At 47.6% G+C, this 25,348-nt stretch overlaps 1 protein-coding gene across 2 annotated transcripts in view; it reads left to right on the top strand.

Moving 5' to 3' along the window:
• LOC147220960 (ephrin-A5b-like) overlaps window positions 1-25,348 on the top strand; it is a 56,550-nt gene that overhangs the window by 15,693 nt on the left and 15,509 nt on the right. The window lies entirely within an intron of this gene.

The following is a 25,348-nucleotide window of genomic DNA, read 5'->3' on the forward strand; positions in this document are numbered from 1 at the left end:
AAAAGTCCCTTTATGTCAAACGCCCAGATTTCTTACGCCTGACTGACGGACGGAGAGGAAAATGTTTAATTCCCCCCCCCCTTTTTTTTTTTCCTTTTAATCGCATTTTAAAATGAATAAATAAACAGACAACAATTAAATAAATAATAGATATGAATAATTAAACAATAAATAAACACTGAATTAATAATTACACAATTCATTTAAAAATCTATAAATTAATAGCAAATAAATCAATGAATATATTTAAAGAAAAACAAAGATAAAGTCTGTCATAAAAATCAATGGTTGATTTAAAAAAAATGGAAAAAAAAAGAAAAAACTTTGCTTTATGGAACTATGATGTAATATTGATTGGCTCGTAGGCTTAGGACAGTTTGAATACTGCAGTTCTAAGATATTTAAAAAAAAAAAAGAAAGAAATATTCACATATTAAGAAGTAGGTCAAACGTGCATGAGGAACCTGCTGTACGTCATTCTGAGGCAGGTTTGTAAACCGTCTCCCATTTGAAATGAATGAATGAATGACTGAATGAATGAATAAATATGTGTCTTTCAGACTGAGCTGCTTTGACCGCATCCAAAGTGACACACATCAATGGCCCTCGGAAACCGTGGCCATGATCAATAAGCATTCGATGGGCATGGGGTGACTGTGTGTGTGTGTGTGTGTGTGTGTGTGTGCGTGTGTACAGGCAGGGGGCTGGATTGAATTTTATTATTCACGGTGGAGTGGTCATCGGTATTGCTGTGTCCGGAATGAAATGCGTTCACTTTCCGGCCCGTAAATGATTTATCTGCCAGCGTTGCCGTTTATTTCGGAAATCGTATAAACCCCAGCACCACCACCACCGCCGCCACCCCTCGCCCGGTCTGACCTCTGCTCTGCGAAAGTATCCAAACTTTACCCGTTAAGAGTATAAAATGCCGATCTCTGAACCGCCTGCACGACGACCCACATACGATGTCAACCGGCTGCGTCCTCAGATGATCCCTGCCTTCTGGAAGGATATGGGCCGTCCATTTTTTACTTTTCTGTGCTGAATAAATAAAATAAAGTTTCTTAAAAATGTTGCAAATTTGGCAATTTCATCCAACTATGACTGCGATTATGTTAATATAAAGAAAAAAAAAAGCCACGTCAACCTGTCCAGCATGTTTTCCCAAATCTATGTAATAACACGGTAATTACTGTGGATGTTTTATTCCTGAGTCTTGCAGGTTAAAATTTGTTTAATTCCACAAAACATCCCTCCACCCCATCCCACGTCAATTAAAAAGCTAAGCTTTGGACATAGTACCACATTTTTGCGGCCCCAGTGTCGGCGTGCAGATTTGTCGAGAAGAAGTTGGTGTTATAATCACCTAATAGACGACATGTCGGTGGGTTTGGGTTGCATGGGTGTTAAAAAAAAAAAAAAAAAAAAAATATATATATATATATATATATATATATATATATATATATATATTTTAAATTCACATAATGTAATTTATTATATATATATATGTATATATACATATATATATATATTTAAATTACATTATGTGTATTTTTTTTACAAATAAATATAACAAAAAATACATACAGGGTAATTTATATATATATATAAATTACATTATATGTATTTTCTAAAAATATATATATTATTTTTAAAAATACATATAAAAAAATACAATGTTATATAATGTAATATAATGTTATTTGTTTTATATATATATATATATATATATATATATATATATATATAAAATTAATATGTATTTTTTTAAAGATAAATACAAATACAAAATACATCTACATACAAATTCACACACACACACACACATATATATATATATATATATATATATATATATATATATATATTTATAAAATAAATTAATATGTATTTCTAAAAAATAAATTTAATGAGCTTTCCCCTGCAGCATCAGGATATTTAGATAATGTCCTTAAAATTGGCATGAACAGCTGAAACGGCAAAAAAATGTCAAATTGTACCATCCGGTAATTTTTTTTTTTTTTTGTGATAATTTGATCCCATTTATTTCCGTGAAGTGATATTTCACAGGATGGAGTTCCTGCCCCCCCCCCCCTTCCTTTCCTCCCCTGCAACACCAACACTTTAAATGTTCTTTCAAGCGTCTGGATCAGATTGTCCCCGATAAGGATCGTGGGAGGGGGGGGGGGGAGGCACCCCCCCCTCCCACTCCCACACATGACGTCACCGGCCAGGAAATTCCCGCCCCCTCTGCCCTCTGACTCCCCCAAAAATCCACCTCCCCGCCTCCTCAGGTCCATCCAGGACCCGCTCCCCAAAACCCACTCATTTAATTTCCACTCCCCGTTCTTAACCCCTTCACTCCTCCCTGCCATGTTTGCTCCTCCACCTTCCCTCCCTCCCCCCTCCTTTCATTCATTGTCTCTCCCTCTCTCCCTTTGCCACCACCTCTCACACACACACACACACACACACATTGGTGCCACAGGATACATGTTAAGGAGGTTTCTCCTCCGTATTGAAAATGAGTTTCATGAAGTCCTCTGGGTGCCGAGACTCCAAACTGGCTTTGGATGATCCATTAACATATCAGCTGCGAGCAGTCGCCGCGGCGGAGCAGCGCTGCGTGTTTGCGCGCGATAGCGACTCGACGCCGCTCCCTTTTAACAAGCCAAGATTTATACGACACTCTCGATTTAGCTTCGCCGCCGCCGCCGCCTCCTCTTGGCCGTCGGACCTTGGTGTTTTTTTTTTTTTTTTTTGTTGTTGTTTTTTTTTTTTTTTCAAGGCCGGTTTCCCTTTTCAGAGTCCTCCAAAAGGAGGAGAATGCCGTGGAGTTCCCATGGTAAATCACATTCGCATTTACATACCGGGGCCTCGTTGGGAATGCGGCCGACACCGTCGGACTCGGGGGGGCTCAAAGCCCCAACCCACCCCCCCCGAGTCCAACTGCATCAAAAAACCATTGGGGTCAGCACCGATATGTTTTGTGGAAGGCTGTAAAATAGAAGTGTTGGAAAAAGAATTCTACAGGATTTTGGGTCGATGCGTCCTTTTTCATGAATCACTGTTTGCTGATGAGACTCAGCTTCGCTCACAGCAACTGTGTGTGTGTGTGAGTGTGTTTCACACCAAAAACTGCAAAGATCCAAAATCCCACGAGGTCGCGTTTATCTTCGATTTTTTTTTTTTGGGTTGCAGTTATAAACTAGTAATTACACATCAGCTGCGTCTAAACAGTGTAATAACCATGTTACGACACAAGCTTTTAAAAATACACAGTATTCATGATCTTAAAGCAGGAACAAGATAGTCCAGCGGTCTCGTTTTTCCCGTCTGATGGCGCAGGTGTGACCGCGGCGGACCGAGAGCCCGGTTCGCTTCGCCTTCCAGCGCTCGGCTCGTACCCGGTCCACCCAAGTGGAGCAAATAGACATTTCCGAGGAAACGGAAATACAGAGAGAGAAGAATCTTTTTCGGGATAAAATATGGATCTGGGGGTTTTGAGCGGGCCGGACCACAAACAGACCCCCGTCCCCGCCTGAAAGACCCGGCCTTGAGAAGGAACCATGAGAAACCTCGGACATGAAAGCTGTCGTCTGCGCACCAAGGAAATTCTGCTGACACCCGGTCACAAAAAGAGAGGAGCGGGAGGAGGGAAAAAAAAAGGAGGTTGAGCCCACAGCGATCTCGGCGGGTTATCCTGAGGCAGCGTGACCTTTGTGACATTGATAGGATTTTTACACAAAAGGAGGGTGTTTCACTGGCGGGGCGACAGCACACACACACACACACACACACACACAGAGGACCTCTCCCCCGCTCTCTTTCACTTCTTTGGGGCAGCAGAGGAAGCAGCGGAGGTGATGGATGTCACCCCCCTCCCCCCCTTCCTCCCAAAACCCCCACCGCCGCTACACGGAACCAGCCTTAATGGGCCTTTGAGAGACTGGAAATTGATGGGGGGGTCGTCTGGGGCGGGGTCACCCCACAAACGAAACCCAAGCTCTTCACTTTGTTTTTTTCCAGGCGCGGCGCCCCTTATCAACGCCAAGTATTTCACTCCAGTATTTCTTCTCGGGGGAGAATCTGCTTTTCCTTAACTCGCCGATCTGGGCTGGAAAGGCGGTCGCTCCTCTCCCCCCCCCCCCACCTCTCGCGCTTATTTCCTTTATTTCTCAATCGCTTTATTGACCTATTATTGATCGACAGGAAGTTCCCGTTCGACTCTCCCGAAGAGTTCTTCGGATTGCGGGGGGGGGGGGGGGACAATCGCGCGATGAAGAACGAACTGTTAATCGTGGCTCCAAGCAGCCGGCGGGGGCGAGGCTGCTAAAGCGGCTTAAGCTAAGCTAACATGCACTTACACTTTTAATTAAGCCTCACATCTTGGAATAAAGAAAGTAGCAATGAGTGCATCCTATACTGTGTGTGTGTGTGTGTGTGCAAAGTCATGATGTCATATCCTGTAACACCCTCCCATCCCACATATGTGGTCAAACTAAACCTCTTTTCTTGCTTTTTCCTGCGTTTAATCCTCATGACTAAGAAATCCATGATAAGACCGAGGTGATTTTTTTTTGGGGGGGGGCGTGGGGGGTCCCCTCTTATCTTGTGTGACAGATCCGCTGAGTCACCGTTCATGTCCAGCCATGCAACAGGAAAAAAACACAAACAAAAAAAATGTCGTATTTCACGTCTGCCGCCATGACAACCGAGAAGCTTTTTTTTTTTTTTTTTTTTTTGTCTGCCCCCCCATTATCTATCATTCTTATATGAGTCACACCTTTGGATAACAACAGCAGCTGATCTGATTACCTGAATATGTGTGTGTGTGTGTGTGTGTGTGTGTGTGTGTGTGTGTGTGTTAAAAGATCACTGTATAAGACCACACTGTTCACGCTGAGCTGTTTCTAACCTGCTGACTCGATGACGCCTCAGCTCGCCGCTGACGGCACGGGGAAGGAGGCGGGAAGTAATCAGATTACTTTGGTTGCCCCGGCAAAGTTGCTTTGATGAAAAGCGCCCCTCTCTCCCCCCCCCATCTCACCTCCCGGCTTCGTATTTCAAGCACAGGGACTCTTATTGATCCCAGCAGCGAAAGTCAACTTCTCCTCAACTTGGAACAATCCTTTTTTCTAAAAATAAAGACAAGAGAATCGTCAGAAGGAACGACACGTGAAACCAGAAAAGGACGTCTGAAGTGTCCGCCGAGCTCGGGTTGTGTTTTCTGTGCGGTTCAAGAAATCCATGGAAGTTCAAGCGCAGGGTTAATAACCCGGTGATCGGTGAAGTTTCTCTATCTTCCCATCTCCGTTGGACGTCCCTCTGTATGTCTAAGATTTTAAAACCTTCCTTTAGCAGGGAGCTTAGTTAGCATTCGGCTAGCTCTGCTTCTTCACGTCCCTTCATCAATGCATGAGTGTAACCTCATATCTTCTCCAGAGTCCTACCGCTGCCTCTCGCCAGGCGTCCACCATTTCGAATTAGGAAGATTTTGTTGTATCATCAGTTATTTCCACTGTCAGCGATACATTTGTATGAACGGATCATTTCGGTTTCTGCTCGAGGCAGAAGGCCGCCTCCATTGCGCCGAGGTATCCTAGCAACTGTCTCCATCCGTCGATCATCTCAAAGATCTACATGGAAAGTCTGTGATATGGCGGCGTGGAAATAAAATCTGGCTTTCACTCCGGCGCCTCCCGTGACCCGCACAGCCAGCGGGCTTTGTGCGATGAACTCTTGTTTCCCAAAAACAGAAAGGAGCAGCGCCCAAGATCAGACCAGATGTGTATTTTTAGCGGTTCTGCGCCTCCTCCGCGGTCAGCGTTCTTGACCCCGCCGGACCACAAAGGGCTTCAGACGTCGCCCGAGCGATGGCCGTCCTCCTCCTCCTCCTCCTCCTCCCCGTGTCTCGCCGCCATTGTCTGGATGTCATCCCGCCAACAAAACGGCTGTTCACATAAGGGCCTGGAACAAAACGCAGCATCCTCCATTCACCCCGTCACACACTGGAGGCTGCCACCTTTAAAAAAAAAAAAAAAAAAAAAAAGAAAAAAAATCTAGTTTTCTTTTAATATCAGAGGGAGAGCGCCCGTCTCCCCCCTGCAAATCAAAGGGTATCACAGCAAACATGGCAGAGATCTCGACCTCAGTTGTGTGTGTGTGTGTGTGTGTGCGCGCACGTGTGTGTGTGTGTGTGCGTGCGTGAGACGGTGTGGTGTGCCCATGGAGGACCCCATTGTGGCGCTGCCAGTGTGGCTAATTAGTGTGTGCACAGCGACGTCAGCCGCCCTGTGATCTCCCCTTGTCCGATTGTTTGTGGGGCGCCATTGTGAGCCGAGTGGGAACGCGGAGGGAGACGAGAGTGTGTGTGTGCGTGTGTGTGTGTGTGTGTGTGTATAGCCTCTCCTTTATGAGCACGTGTGTTATCAGAGACAAGCATCAGCGTTCCTGTCTGGTTAGTAGCAGGTCTCATCTTCGTTTAACTCGTGACCTCGGCGTCTCAGATGCCGTCTGATTTACGGGACGGCGGCGGCGGCGGCGGGCCAGGTTGCTTTCTGCCCTCCAGTGAATTAATTTTACGTCCCTATCGACACTTTTCGGGGCTAGAATCCCCCCCCGCATCTGGCGGGTGGATCGGTCGCTTAAACATTTTGTTTTCGCGATAAAACCTCCCTATTTTAAGATGCTACGGTTTCTATGACAATGAAGTGAATCAGAGGAGAACAGGAACAGTGGATGTAGGACATTCTAAGAACGCAGTAATTATAATTTAAATGAAACACCTTTGGACTTCAGACAAACTCTACACATGTTCCCTATATTTCATTGTATTTTTATTAAAAAAAAAAAAAAAATGCTAAGAATAATAATGAAAAAATCTGGATGTCGAAAGAAAAAAAAGGGGGGAAACTCAATCCGGATCCTGTCATCGTACTAAACCCATTAAGTAAAAAAAAAAAGATAAAATAAAAATAAAAAAGTGGGACGAGATTTCGATTCACAAATCAAAATGCCGAGAGTGGAAACAGATGCGACGGTGCGGGGGCCGTCCCGGCCAGCGAAACCCTGCGCTCCTGTGTAAAATAGAAAATCTAAGCGATTGCAAGGCATCTATAACTGTGTTATTAACCGTGGGAGAAGGTTTTCTATAGGTGATTTATCACAGGCATCAGGGGTAACGGAGTTCAATGGAGTTCACGGTGAGAAATCTGAAGTCTTTTCATACAAGTTCAAAGTGTAAAAGAGAGGAAAAGATTGATTTTGATATTCCGCCGCCGTTCTCTTGACGACAAGGGATAATAGCGGCAGAAGTATTCCTCTTTCTAGGGAATATCCTTCACCGGGGTCCCGATCCAACAAAGAACGGGCCAGTTCAAACCACGGGAGATTAACTTTGACCGCGTCAAATGTTTTCGTCGTTCCCCCCCCCCGGCCCTGTTTGTGCAGATGAAAGGGCCGAGTGAATGGGCTTTGTAAGGGATGAGGGATAAGGCCATTGTCTGGGTTCAGGGTTTTGTAAAAAGAAATGGCCGAGGATTTTTTCTGTTTACCTCGTCTGTGTTTTTCCTCCACGCGACCGCGGCCACGGGCACCCAAGTAAAAGATCTGTTACATACGTTTGCTTTTCTTTATGTACTCTGAGATAAGAAGAAGAGGCAGGGTCTAATTAGAGCATAAAGCTGAGAGGTGATAGCAGTCCTTGTGTGTGTGTGTGTGTGTGTGTGTGTGTGTGTGTCAATTCACAACCGGAACGGAGCCTGACCTTATCAGGGCGTCTCCAATGTTTCCTCCATTTGGCCCCGCCATTCAGCTCTTCAGGTTGTCAATATTCATCCAATAAATCCGTCACTGTTACACACACACACACACACACACACACACACACATTGACCCGCCCAGACAGATGATAACAGCCAAATACTTCTACAACCCCCCCTCCCGGGACCAATAAAGGATTTAATCCAATCCTGCCTTAGAAGTGCTGGGACGTATCCTGGTCCAAGGGGACCATCAGAACTACAACCTGGCACAGGGGATTGTGGGAATTGTAGTTTTTGGGACTAAAATCTATGACGTGTGTATACAGTGTATACAGTGACAATACCAATGGCAAACTGGACTATGCATATATGGTATATGATAAGAGATAAGATAATACTTTATTGATCCCTCTATTGGAAATTTGGGTGTCCCAGCAGCCGAGGGCAGAGGACAGGGACATAAATATGTATGTAATTTTGATATCGTCGCCTTCTTAAAAAGAAGTCAACAAAGTTATACTTTCAAAATTTTCAAAAAACACAAAAAATGTTAATATAGGGGGAAAAAAAATCATTGTCAAAATTTGACTTAGGCATTTATTTAAGGTGACTATATTTATATAAATATACATATATATGTATATACACACACATACACATTCATACAAACTGTCAAGCCTAAAATTATTCATACCCTATTTCTATATCAATATGTGTGTATGTGTGTTTTGCTTGACTGTACCTATATATATTTATATATCCTTAGATATACATATATAGTTTTTTACTCACACACGCACATATATAAAAGTATATATAGTTATAGTTGTCTGGATTTCTGTTCGTTTTGAGCTCATTTGAAAACATGTTGAGTTCCCAATGAAAACTATGAAAGTATGATTGGGGCGTTGAGGACGTTCCACTTGGATCGGGTTCTCTGTCTTCAAAGTAACTGATCCATCTCTAAGTGGATTTCAGAGCATTATTTTCTTAATAAGGAGGACCGAGTCCTGCTTTTCATTGAATTATGGGATATCGCTTCGCAGTGTGTTTTCAGCAGATCGCATGTCCCGCGTTCTGGTAGCGGCTATTATACATTTAGGAAGCATCTCGGTCACCCCAGATCGGTTTTTCGTAATGACATTTTCAATCCGTCCCGGTTTAATGACGGTGGGAGGGACTTGAACGTCGCCGTGGCGACCACGCGATCAGCACGCTGACGGGGTTCGACGAACAGTTCGTATCCGATATACGAACAACGCCGACTTGATTAGAAGCCGCATTTTCTCTTTCGGTCAATGTCGCCGAACGACCTGTATTGGTAACGCGTATGTTATTAGCGTGTTATTGAAATGAATCACGCTCCTAGCTCCTGTTGGGGTTATCGTGCATAAATCCACGGCTAATTCCTTCAGTATGGGTCTTCACGTTGCCACATGGGAGAGTTTAGCGCGAACCCTCCTCTCTGTTCCCCTCCCGGCTTTGCCGCGTGTCACGGTGTCGGCGCCCATCTGTTTCCAAGTTTCTTTGCGACCGCCGCGCTCGTGATCCTTCTTTGCCGACATGGTTGTCCACCTCCCTCCGGCCCTTCCTGTTTCTGCTAAAGACCCTGCGAGAGTCTTATAAATAGGCCCCTCTTCTTGCTCTTCAGCTGCCCCCATCCCCCGTGCACGCTTTTTTGGTCGTGGCCGAGTCCATAACAGGTGGGACGGTTCGCCGCGCCGTGATCAGCCTGAGATTTACGGCGAAGCCGTAGCTTCGCGCTGCGCTTGTTCCATTTAGCTAATGGGGCGGCTACGATGATAGCGGGCCTCATAGGTGGGGAAGAGCATGCTTTCGGGACGTCCGTCACATTTGCTGTCGGTCTTCTAACCCATTTCCTCCGGCGGGGGAAAAAAAAAAAAAAGAAAAGAAACGCCAACATCTGGTTTTTATTTACGATGGAAATGATGTTAATGAACGCTTGGCTCCCAGGGTCGACCGACTCCGCGCCTCCGATCGGCAGCGGCGGCGGGAATCCGACACCCACCGCGGGCTCGTCCTCTCGGCGAGTTAAATAAAAATGGGGTGTCCTGGATGGCGTGTATCCCAGGTGTGTGAGAGGAAAAATGTGTGTGTGGATGTGGGAAACTTCTCGGCGCCACGTTTCCACCCGGCCAAAAGAGTCACGTTATTTGGATACTCTGTGCGTATAACACAAACGGTGGACTAATAAGACAAATACTAAATCTCCTTGTGAGTGTTAAATAAATTATGTAGGATCAGCCATTAGGCAGGGGTCCGTGCTGAGAGCCGGCGAACATCTGTGGCGAATCCCTCTGTCGCTCGCGCCGGTGTTAGCACGTTAGCGTCCAGCTAACGCCCTCACACACAACAGATTAGCCACGCCACGCCGTGCGGTGCCAAGGCGGGGCACGTCCGAACTGTGCTTTTTGTGGAAATAGAAAACACACAACCCTGCCAGATCAGTCGTCTGCTAATCGCAAACTCTCAAACACACACACACACACACACACACACACACACACACACACACCAGATGGACAAGGGGCCATGTTGTATCGGGGGAAGCGCATGAGTGGAGAAAGGGAAGTGGAATAAAACCCCCCCGGGACACACACTCTCTCTCTCGCTCTCTCTCTCTCTCTCTCTCTCCGTGTCAAGTCAACTTAAAACTTAATATCAGCCCCGGATGAACATTTGAGACAAAATCCCCGCCAGGAATCAGCCGCGACCTCGCTCAGCCAGAATCAAAGATGGCGGAGAGAAGCGTCGTAGCTTCGGTAAGCAGACGGGATATTTGCGTCGTGTCAGACTTCTAATTCTAATCTGGAATTTTTAAATATATATATATATATATGTATTACACACACATGTATGTGTATATATATTATTTATATTATTTTATATTATATATTATATTTATTGTATATTTATTGTTTGTGAGTGTATATATATTATATATATATATATATTTATATATTTACTTTATTCACCAGTCAGATTAGCTGTGAGTACATGGGAGGGGGTGATACGTCTTCTTATTTACTTTATATGCAGAAGGTTGTTAAATGACAGTGTTCACGAAATGCGCGGCATTGTCTTGGGCTGCAAAAATTTGCTTTTAAAACCTAAACAGGAATTTAGAAAGTTCCAGAAATTGTTTTAATTATTAAAAGCTTTGACCAAAAAGCCGTTTCCAGATATTTAATTCCCATCGGAAATAAACGCCTCATTTTCCACAGGATGCGTGAAATAGCTTTTATTTTATTCCCGCTGTGCAGGAGACACCACTATGTGTGTGTGTGTGTGTGTGTGTGTGTGTGTGTTTAATTTCCAAATAACATCCAAAGTAACGGCCCATTTAGATTTATGGGAGCGTTCAGTTCCGCGTCGTGCAGCAGGTATGATAAATAATGAATAATTATTCATCACAGGACTTTCCCATAAAATCACCCATATATGGGAACCTGTTTTTTGTTTGTGTGTTTATTTCTTTAGCAGGGAGCATGTTGTTGGTTAAGAGTGAGTGTTTTATTCAAGATTTGCAAAAAAAAAAAAAAAACAACAAGTCTCGTTTTCATTTGGGAAACTCAGATGTTTCATCATCTCCTCCTTATCGATCCCGGGAATTTCCACCCCTTTCAGTTATTTAGTGTGTGTGTGTTCAGACCGAGCCAGGCAATGTGTTTCAGAACTTTCTCAGTGTGTGTGTTTGGGCAAGGGATTATGGGGGATGAGAAACCTCCATCCCTGCACCCTGCATCACTCTCTCCTGGTATGCTCTTGGCCTATCTCCTCTTCTCTTTTGTCCTGCCCCCCCCCGCCACATTTACCCGGCGCTCTTATCCAAAGTGCTTTGCCGTACCAGGCGCGTGCACGTTTTTTTTTTTTTTCTGTCGGGAATGGAGTTCAGGAATGTGGATCCCCCTTACCCCTCGACCAACCCCTCCACCCCCCGGTGCCATGCTCTGCCAGTCCAGCTATGTTGGACCACACACTTCTCTACCTCCTGTTAGCAGTCATTCTGTAAATTGCTGGAATAACGTCCTCGCTCTCAGTCGCGGTTAATGTCCTCGCTGTGTGTGTGTGTTTATGTGTGTGTGTGTGTGTGGCCGCAACGCTCTGGAAACTTTTGGAAACGTCCTGTTTCCTGATACAATGGCTTTCTGCACCCCCGTGCAGATGGTACTGGCCGCAGGTCAAATGAGCGCATCTCGATGGAAAACTGCAACTAACATGGCTGAAAAGAAAAAAAAAAAAAAAAGAACTGAAAAAAAAATATAAATAAAATCAAGGAATTAGCTGGAACTGGGTTCGTAGTGTTGGAAATGTCCTCCGTGGTGCGTTCAAGACCCTGCGAATCCCAGGGTCCACACGGACCGCTTTTCCAAAATGCTCCGCAGCAAAATTTGATGGGACTTGGCAAATACCGTGATTGATTTTGGTCTCGGGGGTTAGAAGGGTCACAAGTTACCGTGTCAACTGGCAAACCGACATGATGGGCTTCCGCCACCCCCAAACCTCCCAACGCCGCCGCCGCCGCCCCTGTCGCCTCCCGTGACTCACCTCGAGCCGTCAGGGGGAACAGATGAGAAACAAATGGGTTTTGTCTGGGACACATGAGGGAGGGAGATACGCTTATCGGGGCTTTGGTGGATGGACGGAGAGATGTGTGTGTGTGTGTGTGTGTGTGTGTGTGGTAGGGGGGCTCCACCCGCTTCTGTCCACTTCCCCCTCTACCTACCTTTTATCTGAGGAATGTGAGAAAAGGCCATAAGGATGGATGGATGGAGGGAGAGGAGCCCGGTTGTGTGTGTGTGTGTGTGTGTGTGTGTGTGTGTGTGTGTGTTTCGGCACTGACACGCAGGCCTTCCAGATCGACACCTTCCTTCAACCCACCCTGATTAGAACCCTCCGAAGGGTCTCCCACCCGGTCCGCCTCCGCGCTCGCCCCCCTTCAGGACAGAGCTTAGCCGCCGCACCAACAAAGTAAGAGGAGGGAAAAAAAAAAAAGAAAAAGAAAAAAAAACCCGCCTGGCATTTTTGGGTGATTTGCTTTGCAGAACAGAAAGTGGCGGCGGCACCTTGTGGCTTAAATTAACGCTGGTTCAGCAGGTTTGAGGCACCGTGGAGAATCTAGAAACCCCCCCTGTAATATTTAATGGAGATCTACCCCTCGGGGGAAATGTGCCTTATTTTTTTTTATTTTTATTATTTAGACAGAATAGAAACAAGCCGTGTATGTTTTCACTTTTCACCCCGAAGAGACGGCGTAACACAAGGGGCCTTTCTCTCCGTCCCGTAAGAACGGTCACTCGCATCGGCAGTCTCAACCGCAAACAACTTCCTGTTTCGATGTGTTTTTCTCCCATAACTGGGAGCCATAACTGTGTAGTAGTCTTTTCTAGCTGTTTGTATGTGTGTGTGTGTGTGAGACGTAAGCTTTACACTTCCTCAACTTTTTAATAAACTTTTTAAAGCTTTACCTCGTGCCGGTGAGAAATTCCCTCATAATTCCCATTGGTTTCCCGTGTATTCATGCATTTGGGGTCGTGGGGGTGCTGGAGCATTCCCAGCTGTCATTGGTCAAGTTCGCCGGCCAATCACAGGGCCAGATATAGAAACGCACAACCATTCACTCTTTCACACTGACATAGAGACATCCATCTGTTTACGCGTCACGTTCTGTAGATAGAAAGCGGTGCCGCCAAGATGGCTCGGGCTCCTTGCGGCCTCCCCTCCGCTGCGTCCTGGTTCCCCCAGGTGAGGGATGATGTCCGCTCTCCTCTCTCCAGGTGCCCTTTTCCTTTTCCGCCGTCCACTTAAGCGCTCATCGGCCTTATTATCGTCCACTCGCGCGGCGCTCGCTGTCAACGCCGGCCGTCCTCCGTCACCGCCACAGAATCTGCGACATGTCAGCCGCCGGCCCGGCCTCGCTGACCGCCGGGCCACCCCGACGCTCTCAGCCAATTTAGCGAGGATTCATGGCCGGGCCTGGAGGCGCTGCCTCTTACTGAGTGACCCAACACAGCGCCTGTGTGTGTGTGCTTGTGTGTGTGTGTGTGTGTGTGTCAAAGACAAAAGAATAGTGTTAAATGTCGGCCATGATGACAGGATTCAGCTGAAAGAAGGCTTGTGAGTTGCAAGCTCTCACTGTATGTGCGTGCCTTTGTGTGTGTGTGTGTGTGTGTGTGTGAGAACTTCGCTGCTGTGATAATGAGAAGCAGAGCAGTCCCGGAGGTGTGTGTGTGTATGTGTGTGCGTGTGCGCGCTTGATCTCTCATCTCCGGTGTCAGATCATCGCCGCAAGGAAGGGGGGGGGGGAGCAAGGAAGGTGAATATTTATTCCAAACAGGCTAAAAAAAAAAATCCTTTTTTTTGAAAAAAACGTGACCCCTTATCACGTGACGTGGCGCCGCGGAGAAAAAAACAAAACAAACAAAAAAAAAAAAAACGCGGGAAAAGTCGCATGACAAGCGAGACTTTGTAATCACCGGGAAACATTAAACAGGCAATTTGTCTGGACGCCAGCGCCGCCGGGACGTTCTCCAAACAGTTTGCGCAGGAACACATGGCGGAACGTAAACCAGGGGGCTCGGCGGCGGCGAGCGGGGCGGGCGCTGTCGGGCCGTCGCTCGGAAAAAACATCCAATATCCGCCATTTGTGAAAAACGCCGTACTCTACAGAAACTCCCATCAACAATCGCTCGCGAGTTTTTCAGCGCTTTCTAACATCTGAATTCGAATCGCGCGTTAACGTGAACCGGCAGTCAGATATCGCCGGCGATTACGAAACGCCTCGTGCTCCTTGGCGGAGAACATGTGACGGAGGGTTTTCACAGTTTGGAACGACCGCTTCGGAGTAAAATAAACCCGTTGTCCCCGATGTGTGACGGCTTCTTTAGCCAAAAAAGTGATTTTTTTGCTGGAAGACGGCAAGAAGGTCCCCGGTCGGAGGCAGCGAGTTCTTCCTGTTTCCACGCCGGGTTCCTGGATGAACGCTGGCATATCTGGAGATATGGCGCCGTGATCTGTGATTGACAGGCGACCGGTCAAGGTTGAACCCGCCCCCTCGCCCAATGACAGCTGTGGTCGCCTCCGACACCCCCCCCACACACACACACACACACACACCCTGCAGGATAAGCGGTTTAGATAATGAATAGATGGATGGACGTATTTAGATTCTTCAAAGGGAATATCTGAGGATCCAAAGTTCAGGGAACTATTTTAACAGCGAGTCGGTTCGCCGAATAACTCTAAATGATACAAATGAAAGCTTTGCTGTTTTGTCATTTAAAAACAAGACAAATTAAAAGCCTATTAGTGAGTCATCAGCTCTGCTTTTACCTCAATTTGCAGCGAAAGTGTTTTCGTGTTTAACCGTAATCCTTTCGCGTAAAATCCCCGGAGCTGAATAAAGGGACTCGTCAAAAACACCGACGCCACGGAGGACAGGAAACGTCTCCGTGCCCGCTTCGCCTTAAGGTCACCGAAGTCATTTAAATCCCTGTATCTGCTGCCGAGCTGAAAGGAGCAACGCGAATTTCACAAAATGCTGGACGTCATCTCCGTCTGCCGGGTCTCGAACAAGAACCAGGAGAGGCGGCCGGGACGTTTGTTCCTCTGTCACTTATACATCCCCCCCAAGTGTGTGTGTGTGTGTGTGTGTGTGTGTCCAATATCTCAATTAATTTCCAAATTGCCTCCAACACCCTTTTTCTGCTTTAGAAAATAGTCAAGTCTTGGGGGGGTAAAAAAAAAGCGGATTTGATTTGGCGCTGAATTGAGTGTTATTAAGGCGTTATGAGCCTCATCAGTTGTGTAATTACCCCTGGGGAAGGAGAAGAAGTGTGGATGCACCTGTCTGAGTGCCGCCGGGCTCGGCGACGCTCCGTCGAGCCCGAGCGTTTCACGCTTTACACGAAACATTAATGTTGTCGCTTTATACACATGCGTAAGGACGAGAAAGTCTCAACAATTCCACCAGTTTAGTCCGACTTTATCGTCTCTTGTGGTATTTTAAATATTTTTTGTATTTAAAAATTTCTATTACATATTTTTATCCTCCCTCCTGTCATTCTGTTCTCTAAATATTTAAATATTAGCATTTACATTTTTTTTTTTTTTTTTTTTCCTGCTCCTCTCTAGGTCTCTTCTATTTAGATTTATATTCATATTGATTGATCGATAAACAAATTTCCCCTGTGGGATAATCATATAGTAAACTTGCATCCTTGCTAATAGAAATAGAAATAGACGCCTCGTTACCGGATCATCTGTGACCCGAGCTTTTCAACAATCCGGAAAATCACCTGCTTTTAAAGCGACAATAACCTGTTTGGACTTCAGATTTCACTAATTCATTGCTAAATATTCAATATTAAAAGGTCGATCGGTGGCAGAACAGTTTGAATCGCCCTCTTACGCTTGAGTGACGCCTCGCCCCGACCAAATATTCACATATAGCATTCAAAATCAAATAAACTTACGTCATATGATCCTCTTACACACCAGCAGGCGCCTCATAAGCCTGTAATTACGTAGTATTTAAGTAATGTATGACACGACGCGGCGGAACCGCTCGTTCCTCTCTTCACGTGTCGCTCTTAATCCACGCGAACCGTCCGCGCCGCACCGGGTTCCTCCGAAATGCGCGTCGGACACAATGCGGAAGATTACGGCTAATATTTTCCCGTCGGGTTCGGTTAAAGCGGTCCTTTTGACGGAGGGGGCCGGGAGGCCGCCGGAGCCGTCACTCCCCGACCGAGGCCTAATCTGCGGGATTATGATGAATCGGCTCTTTAGCCGCTGTGAGAAAAGGTGACCTCATCAATCTGTCTGCCCGCCTGCGTGGGCCAGACAGGTCCAAACTTGCGGAGCGAGCAGGGAACACACACACACACACACACACTGTTTGTCAAACGCGTTTCCTCCGGATTCACTCAAACACACACACACACATATAACACCGGCCACCTGTGTGTGTGTGGAGAGGAGGGGGTGTTTAAATCCAAGCTTGGCTTTCTTTGCTTTACCTGACTGATGGCGTTCAGGACGTCCAGCCGCCCCCGGGGGCTTTTGTCCGGGCGGATTAACCGCCGTGGCGGCGGCGCTTGGGTTACGCCGGAGGTCGGCATCGGCTAGCGCCTAATGACAGAGGGAGAGGCTCACACCGCGACCCGCAGGTGTTAAACCGTGACCTCGTCCCAGACCGAGATGACCCGGCTCGGCGGCCTGACAGGGTGAACGTGTGACGGGACGTCTTCAACCTCGGCGACGGGCCCCCTTTCACATTTTACCGCTCGGGTTGAAACGAAACGCTTCCGTGCGGCTCTTGAATCGCCGGCGATAAGAAATCCGAGACTCTCGGGGGCGTCGGGGATGTTGTTACGCCTCTGTTTGTTAATTTAAAATAACCTTTTCTTAAGGTTCAACTCACAACTCCTGTTATTTCCTATTTATGATCCTATGATATTACTTGGGAAATTAGTTAACAGAATTAAGAAATATTTTCTTCTGCTGTAATGAAGCAATAGGTTAATATAGATCAATTGAAAATAAATATTTAGTTGAAATAAAGGGATTAAATGAAGATCATGAAAAGCCTCGATCCGTTAAAGGGATATGATTCTGAATATTAAATTTTGGGTTCGAGTGTTTTTTTTTTTTTTTAATCAAGCGGCGGCACGGAATCACCTCACACAGTTGGTCTGAATTTCTGTGTGTGTGTGTGTGTGTGTGTGTGTGTGTGTCAGCCATGGAGCTAGTCACTGCTCAGAAGGTAAACACTATCTGAGAGGTGTCGAGCACTCCGAGTGTTTTTCTGTGTGTGTCAACATGGCGGGTGCTGAGTGTGGTGTGTATTGTGTGTCCATCTGTGTGTGTGTGTGTGTGTGTCATTTAGCATGATCTTAAACTCTGGAACCTTTTACCTCACCGTCAACTTTTAGAGGGCCATTAATTGTAAGTCGCGGATAAATCGACCTACTCTGCACCTCCCTCTGCCCCCCCAGACCACCGGGGTTTTAGTTTACTGCCAGAGACACACAAACCAAGCCTGGGATCACGCCTCCTCTCTCGGGAAAGTTGGGGGTTACGTGATTTGAGCGCGGCCCCGTAGCCTTTATTACATGCGTGCTAAGTGCTAAAATTACACGGCGGGAAAACGACGCCGCCGCGAATCAATGGAGTTCCTGTCTCCGGCGGTGGCGTAAATTCCAGCTGTCAGGCGACAGTAGTTAATGCGTTTGCCACAAACGTCCGGGGCTTGTTTTCAGAAGCGTCCGGACGTCATTCAATAACAACTGCGTGTATTTTCAAACACAGAAGGTGCTTGTCAGTAAATAACAACATAGAGATAAACCACTATAAGCGCTCGCCGCCGCCCCCGATGTAATTGTTCCGGCGGGACCGGAGGATTTCCTTCAAAGGATTGACATCGCTCATGCGATTCTGCTCCAACGCTTTTGTGTTTATTATTTTTGCATGCTTTTGCAAAAATGTGCCAAAATCGAGCTTTGATTAGACCATTATAAGCCGGCGGTAGGTCTAAGATAAGACGTCTCCGCTGCATGGAGTCGGAATCGAACCGAGGACCTTCCTGCTGTGAAGCGGAAGCGCTAACCGCTAAAAGTGAGGAAACGAGGCCACCGATGGTGTTTTTTTTTTTTTTTTGGGGGGGGGCGGAAACGAGCTGTTAATTTCTCCCGGACGCTCCGGGGGGTTCAGTCTGAGCCAACCGGGAAAGCGAGCTGACAAGTTGAACGTTGATGTCGACGGCGTCGGAAGCTAATCGGCGCGTTATAATGGAAACGGTCGCGAAGAGGGAGCGCCACGGATCCAGCCCGTGGCCGCTAGGATAAGCGCCCGCCCCAGACGCTACCGCGCCCCGATGCATTCAAACGCGGAGGAGGAAGGATGTTCATTAAGGGCCGGAGATCCTGGAGTCGTAAATAATATTGACCGCGCGGCGATCGCTAGCAGCTGCTAGCCGGCACCTCCAGTCGGCCCATTAGAAGACGCCAGCGGTCGTATCTTTTTTTACGGCCTTCATAATGGTTATGGATGGAAATGATGGTGCGGCTGATGACACGGCTCTTTCCACGAGGTAATAATGACGGTCCCACGCCATTTACTACCGGGGAGAGAGCGCCGGTAATGGCGGTCGGGGGCGGAGGGGCGGGTAGTTGTAAAAGGAGCGTAGACGAAGGTTAACGGCCGTCCTCTTCCTCTCGCCGGTGCCCCTGAGGTCGAAAGGGTGGGGAGGGCCGTCACGCAGCAGGCGGGGGGCGAGTATATTTAGTCTTTTCCCGGCCGGCTTCTGTCGAACGTGTTTTTTTTAGCACAGCTGGAGCTCTTCCTCGCCCTCCTGCCGGTTCGGGGCCATCAAGGCGTGAGGACCCGGTATTATTACACCGTCGTTACAACGTAAGGGTCGGTATATTTCTAAAACGAGTGCCGCCTCAGGGACGAATAAATATAGAATCGGGCGAGCGGGCCGTTAGGTTTTCCGAAATGTTCCGTGTAAACGCATCGCGCCGATTCGACACGCACCTCATTTTTAACGCGATATGACCGTTTAATAAACAAAAAAAAAAGAATTGGCGTGAAAATGTTGTACAGTAAACACGCTCAGTCGACTAAACCCAAATGGAAAAAAGTGTTTACAAAGCTGTTTTCCATTGGTGTGTATGATGGGATGGAGACTGGGAGTGGTCCTCGATGCTGTATGTTTTGGCCAGCAGCTATCGCTAGGTTTCTATGGAAACTAAAATAACACAACACAGTCGGGAGGCTTGTTTTTCTTAAAAAAAAAAAAATCGGATTTATGCAATAAGAGAAGCTTTTTTTTTTTTTTTTTGTCTGAGGTGGAAGAGGTTACAGCGGAATCCTCATCCTCGGACAGAATCACGTCGTCTGCAAAAATGCGGCGAGCCGAACCCGAGGCTACCGGGTTTTTAGCGCGTACGAGCATCTGAAGCCGCGGCGAGTCGGAAGGCAGCTGGGCGATGTTTCCTTTGGCCCATCCGCAGCCAGATCGCCGCCGCCGCCAAATAATACGAGCCCTGTCTGCGATATCCCACAATTTGAACAGATGGCCGCGCGTGTTATTTTGTCCTTAATATTATTTATCCAGGGAGGATCGTGTTTTGGCGACGGCGTTCCCATCCCAACGCGTCCTGAGCGGCGACGCCCGCTAACACGGGCGTTCATTTTTCAATTCTTTCCCGTCTCCCGCAGGTCGATGCGCATCCGGGTTTCACAATTGAGGATCGCAGATTTTATTTATTTTATTTTGTATTTCTCTACATCACGGGTGAATAAAACAAGGAATTTTTGGATGTCTTTATATGAAATATAATGGGTGGATGAACTGTTATTTATAACAGCAGCAGCAGCTCTCAACGTAATTTGTAACTTTGACTCTTATTATTTTAGTATTTTCATATTTCAAGTATTTTGATTTATAATACTTGAGGTATTTTTCTGCATCTGTTCCAAGTCATTTTTTTTAACCGCTAAAGTTCATCTATCTCCAGATTGATAATAAATGAATGAGCAAATGTCTCTGTGTCTCTATAGTGAGTGAACAGTTGTATATTTCTATATAAAGTTTGTATGAGTGAGTGAATACTGTTGGATAAGTCGTATCTAGAATGAATATATGAATAATTTATCAAAGGGCTTTCACGTCTTAAAGTTTCTCCTCTTTTTAGACACTCAAGGTCAAACGTCGGATGCGTCCGACCCTGCAAACTCATCAGGAATCGATGCGAGGGTCCGTCGAAAACAATCGGGGGCTGTTCGCCGCGATCTGTGACGCCGCGAGAATCGCTAAAAATCCTCTCCCCGAATTCCTGGGGGTCGTTTCGGGTAAAAGAGCCGGTGAACGACGTCAAACACTTTCCGAAGTGTCGGATTCGTTTGCGGGTGTTTGTTCTTTGTCGCCGAGTCTCTGCAGAGAGGAGAACCAGCGGGCCTTCAGGGGTGGGGCCACCCTCCTGAACCGCTAGCCCTCCGTGTATATATATGTGTGTGTGTGTGTGTGTGTGTGTGTGTGCACTGTACTTATCTGTAGATTTTGGGTTACCTCTCAGGCCCCGTTTATACAGCGTAGCAATGGGAGCCCGTTTTATATTCATTGAAATCTGCCTGCTGGAAACCCGACCCCCCCCTTCCACATTACCGACGGCGTACCTGCCCGCCGCCGAGTACGTGGACGTGGAGCCGGCGGCGACGGCAGCCTCCCACAGCGGGCGCGGATATGAAATACGGCCTCTCGGCGGGGTGGGGCGTGTGAATCCCGGCCCGGGACGGGGGGGAAAGGATGAATCGGAGCTCGGCTCAAGGCGGAATGTGAGAATCGCAGGCCCGACTGATTGACGGGACTTGGGCGGACGGTGTGTGTGGGCGGGGGGTCCGGGGGGGTCCGAGGGGCGGCAGATTGAACGGACCAGGTGGCAAAGCTCCTCTCCGGCATGCCGGGGGGGCAGTCGGAGGGCACTTCTATGTTTAGCCCCCCTTACATGAGGAGGTGCTTCCCCCCGAGTGTGTTCCTCGGCCCGGCCCCCTCGCTCACCTCGTTCAATACACTGGAAAAGTTCACGTGCCTCACACACACACACACACACACACAACCTCTGGCCTTTAAAATGCACGGCAAGTGATCATCCTCTAGTTTACGTGTCGTTTGTGAAACCAGGCTGAATGCCCGCGCCAGGCAGAAACTAGTTTTGTTGGTATAAAATGTATATATGGATTTATCCTGAGATGTGTGTGATAACAATTTATAAATTGGCATCATGAAACTTACCAAAGTTGTTGCTTTTTTTGGAGACTTCAGTGCATGTCTTAAGTGTGTGTGTGTGTGTGTGTGTGTGTGTGTGTGTGTGTGTGTGTGTGTGTGTGTGTGTGTGTGTGTGTGTGCAGGAGGGTGCCCCCCTCCCCTTTATAGGTTATTCTAATTCTAAATCTCCGTTGTTTTTTTTTTTTGTTCGGTTGAAGTAAACACAGTCGCTGGAAACACTGCGGCTCGGTTGTCACGGCGACAACAATAAGCGCAACTTTAAACGTCCTCAGCGAGTTCTGTTCTTTTAAGAGCCGCCTCGATGTTCACTTATTACTGTAATAAAATAAAAGTGCAGGGGGGGTTGGGGTGGTGGTGGGAGGAGCTCCATGTTGCTCCTACTTGCCGGCTCCCGTGTTTTCTGGAGTCTTTTCCCAAAGAAATGCTCCCTAAATCACCCCCCGGGTGGGGAAGGGACGGAGGATGCGGGGTTTGGGGGGGAGGAGGAGGAGGAGGAGGAGGAGGAGGAGGAGGAGGAGGAGGAGGAGGAGGAGGAGGGCGAGGGCGCTCCCGCACAGATGGACAAACATTCCCCTCCCTATTTTTCTTCCTTTTTCCTGGAAAAAAAAAAAAAAAAAAAAAACGTTTCAGTCGTCGGAGACGTTGAGACTTTTATGCGATATCGAGCCCCCGCAAATAAACCCGGAGTGTGTCGGAAGGCCACGCACGAACACACACACACACACACACACACACACACACACAGACCTCATGGCTCTCACAGCCGGCCTATGGGAGGCCTAAATCAGCGAGGTGCTCTTTTCCCACCCTCCTTGCTTCGCGGACCTTCACATTTTCTCACATGGCCACGACTTCTCCTCTCACATTTATCTCGCTGTTCAATCTGACACTCTTTCCTCTCCCTCTCCCTCTAATGGCACCTTAAACGCCGCCCTCGCACCCACGCCGCCGCCACTCCCCACCCCGCCCCCCCTTCCTTAAGACCTTGAACGTAGCAATTTTCTCGGAGGGACCCCCAGTTTTTTAGCATTTTTATCCTCCATGCCGTATTACTCAACACTTTGATGTGTGTGAGAGCTGAGCGGTGGATAAGTGGCGGTGTTAGAGTGCACGTCTTGCATGTGTGTGTGTGTGTGTGTGTGTGTGAGGGAGGTTCGCACCCCTGTCAGGGGCGGGTGATTGAGTCCAGCCATCGCGGGCTCCTCGCCACCTCCCCCCACGCCGTCGATCCCCGGGGTCCAGTAAAGTGATAGGGAAAAGGGGGGGCGGGTGGTGTTTTTGAGGCCGGAGGGGAGAAGGAGGGTCAGGGGTCCGGGTCTCCTGCCCTGCAAAGAAGGGGATCGCCGGCCAAATCCAGATTTTCTTCTGCCTCTCATTTTTGGATCCGTCGGTCTCGTTTCGTAATCCCGGATCGATCCATAATCGATTAAAGATGCCGTTTGACATGAGTGAGTTTCAGTGCGGGGGTGTTAATGGCTGAAACCCAACAGCTTTTTTAAACTTCACCTTCCATCCGTCAGCGGTCGTGGAGAAGGATGGCGCCGGGGTCGCCGCGTCACCTGGCGGGGCGACTCCGTCTCTATGGGCTGAATAATGGGCTGTCGCTGACCTCTGACCCCCCCGACCGAGCGCAGGCTGTCCGATCGATAACGGCGCGGCTGGCGGCCGGGACGAGTCGGGACGCGGGGGACGATTGCCCCTCGGAGACGGGGTCGCCGAGTGTGTTCCACGTGCGCACACCCGTTACGTGCGCTGTTCGGGTTCGCCCAGATGACAATTATGCGGGCGGAATCTGTTGTCGCAGGAAACTGCTGTCATGACAACCAGCGTGGCTGTCTTTGGCAGCGATGGCGTTTTATGGCCTGCTGTGAGGCCTGCAAAGAGTCCTGCTGTGTCATTCTCCCCGTCAAGTGTGTGTGTGTGTTTGTGTGTGTGTGTGTGTGTGTGTGTGTGTGTGTGTGTGTGTGTGTCTTCACTGACACCGACCCCATGCTTCTGTTGATTTCCTGACCCACTCATTTATTACACTCATGTAATAACATGTAATAACACCTCAGGCTGTTTTAGCACCCTGAGAAGATAATGCGCTGGTAAAATCTTTACATTTTAGTTGACTACCATTACTACTGCTAGTAACCAGTATCACTATCAGTAACCTATATTTGGTTTATCTGAGAATGCTAACCCGGCAATAAAGGGAGAGCACGATTTAAATGAGCCTCCTTTTGATTTTATTTGATTTTTTTTTATTTGTACCAGCAGTGTATTATTTGGTGTGAAGCCCATCACTCACCTTCGCTGGCTTCGCTCAAACACACACACACACACACACACACACACACACACACACACACAAAAAGAGTGAGCTATCTTTACTTTACAGGCCCCATTTTTCCCATCTTCCGCTGGACATAACCTCCCTCCGGCAAATGCGACGTATGTTTAAATACACCGTGCTCGCGCTTGTGTGTGTGTGTGTGTGTGTGTGTGTGTGTGTGTGTGTGTATACTTAATGAACTAAGTAATAATGGCTTTAACTTTCCTGGGGCAAAGCTGTGAGTGATTGGACAGGAGGAAGAGGTTTGTATGTGTGTGTGTGCGTGTGTGTGTGTGTGTGTGTGTGTGTGTTGGGGGGAAGTGCGGTGATGGAGACCTCCCAAAGCCGGGGTCAAATGGATGCATTGACCCCCCCCCCATCTGGTCACATGACCCCCTGTGGGCGGAGCCTGATGAAACTTGGAATTTGGAATCGGAGTAAAGAAATAAAAACCTTGATAGTCGGAGATACCGATTAATCACCCGACGTCACGGTTTGTTTTTATTTCTCCCGTCTCCGGCCTCCTGTTTGGGAGCGGGAGCCCCCCCACCTCCGCCCGCCGGCTCAAGCGAGAGCCTCAAACACAACAGATGGGGATAAAGAAAGCAAACAGGCAGGGGAGCTCACTGAAAGGAGGGATTATCCCTCGATATGTGCTTTCCTAACAGCTCCGGTTACAGATTCATCGATAAGCCTCCGAAACTCACCACCGGTCAGTCGGCCAATCGGGGATCATTAATCCCCAAGACAAATGGATTTGGGTGCTTTTGTTTGCTAACGGCTCATTAGAACCCTTTAATAAGTGAAGCTAAACCGTAGAACTTTTTTTTTTTTTTCCCTTTTAACAAAAAACCCCCGAACCGCCAATCCGCTTCCCCCGTCCCCGCTGCTCCGAGCAACAGGGGGGAAAACCGTGTGGAAATTGGCCTCGGTCGGCGCCGCGAAGGGTTAATGACTCATAAAATAGCCTCTAACAACAAAACAATTTAGAAGAATCCGGCGAATGCGGTTGGATTCCCCCGCAGCGTCTCCGTCGAATGCATATTTTTACTTCCGGCGGCGGGGATACGGATCAGGACTATAACAGCTGGTAAATATGTATTATAATGGTCGTTTCTAGCTGAAATCCTGACGCAGGAGTCGATGTCTCACAGCAAGAAGGTCCCCGGTTGGATTCCAACAGGTGGACTTTATGTGTGGCGTTTCCTCCAGGTTCTCCGGGTTCCTCCTGCAGTCCAAAAACATGCAGGAGGTTCATGGGAGACCCTAAATTTTTCCAGATGTATGAACGCTTGAATGTCTCCATATGACATGTAAGTCAGAGCGAATGTGTCAAGATGATGCTCCAATGAGAGGTTATATGTTAGTTACAGGGATAATGTTTTTCTACATCGCCTTCTTAAAATACAGTATACCCTTGGGGGTTACGTTCTGGATAGGCAAAATCCG

Source organism: Fistularia commersonii, chromosome 23, assembly GCF_037954325.1.
Source record: "Fistularia commersonii isolate RoL2024-O1a breed Wild chromosome 23, RoL_Fcom_v1.0, whole genome shotgun sequence".
Taxonomy (NCBI): domain Eukaryota; kingdom Metazoa; phylum Chordata; class Actinopteri; order Syngnathiformes; family Fistulariidae; genus Fistularia; species Fistularia commersonii.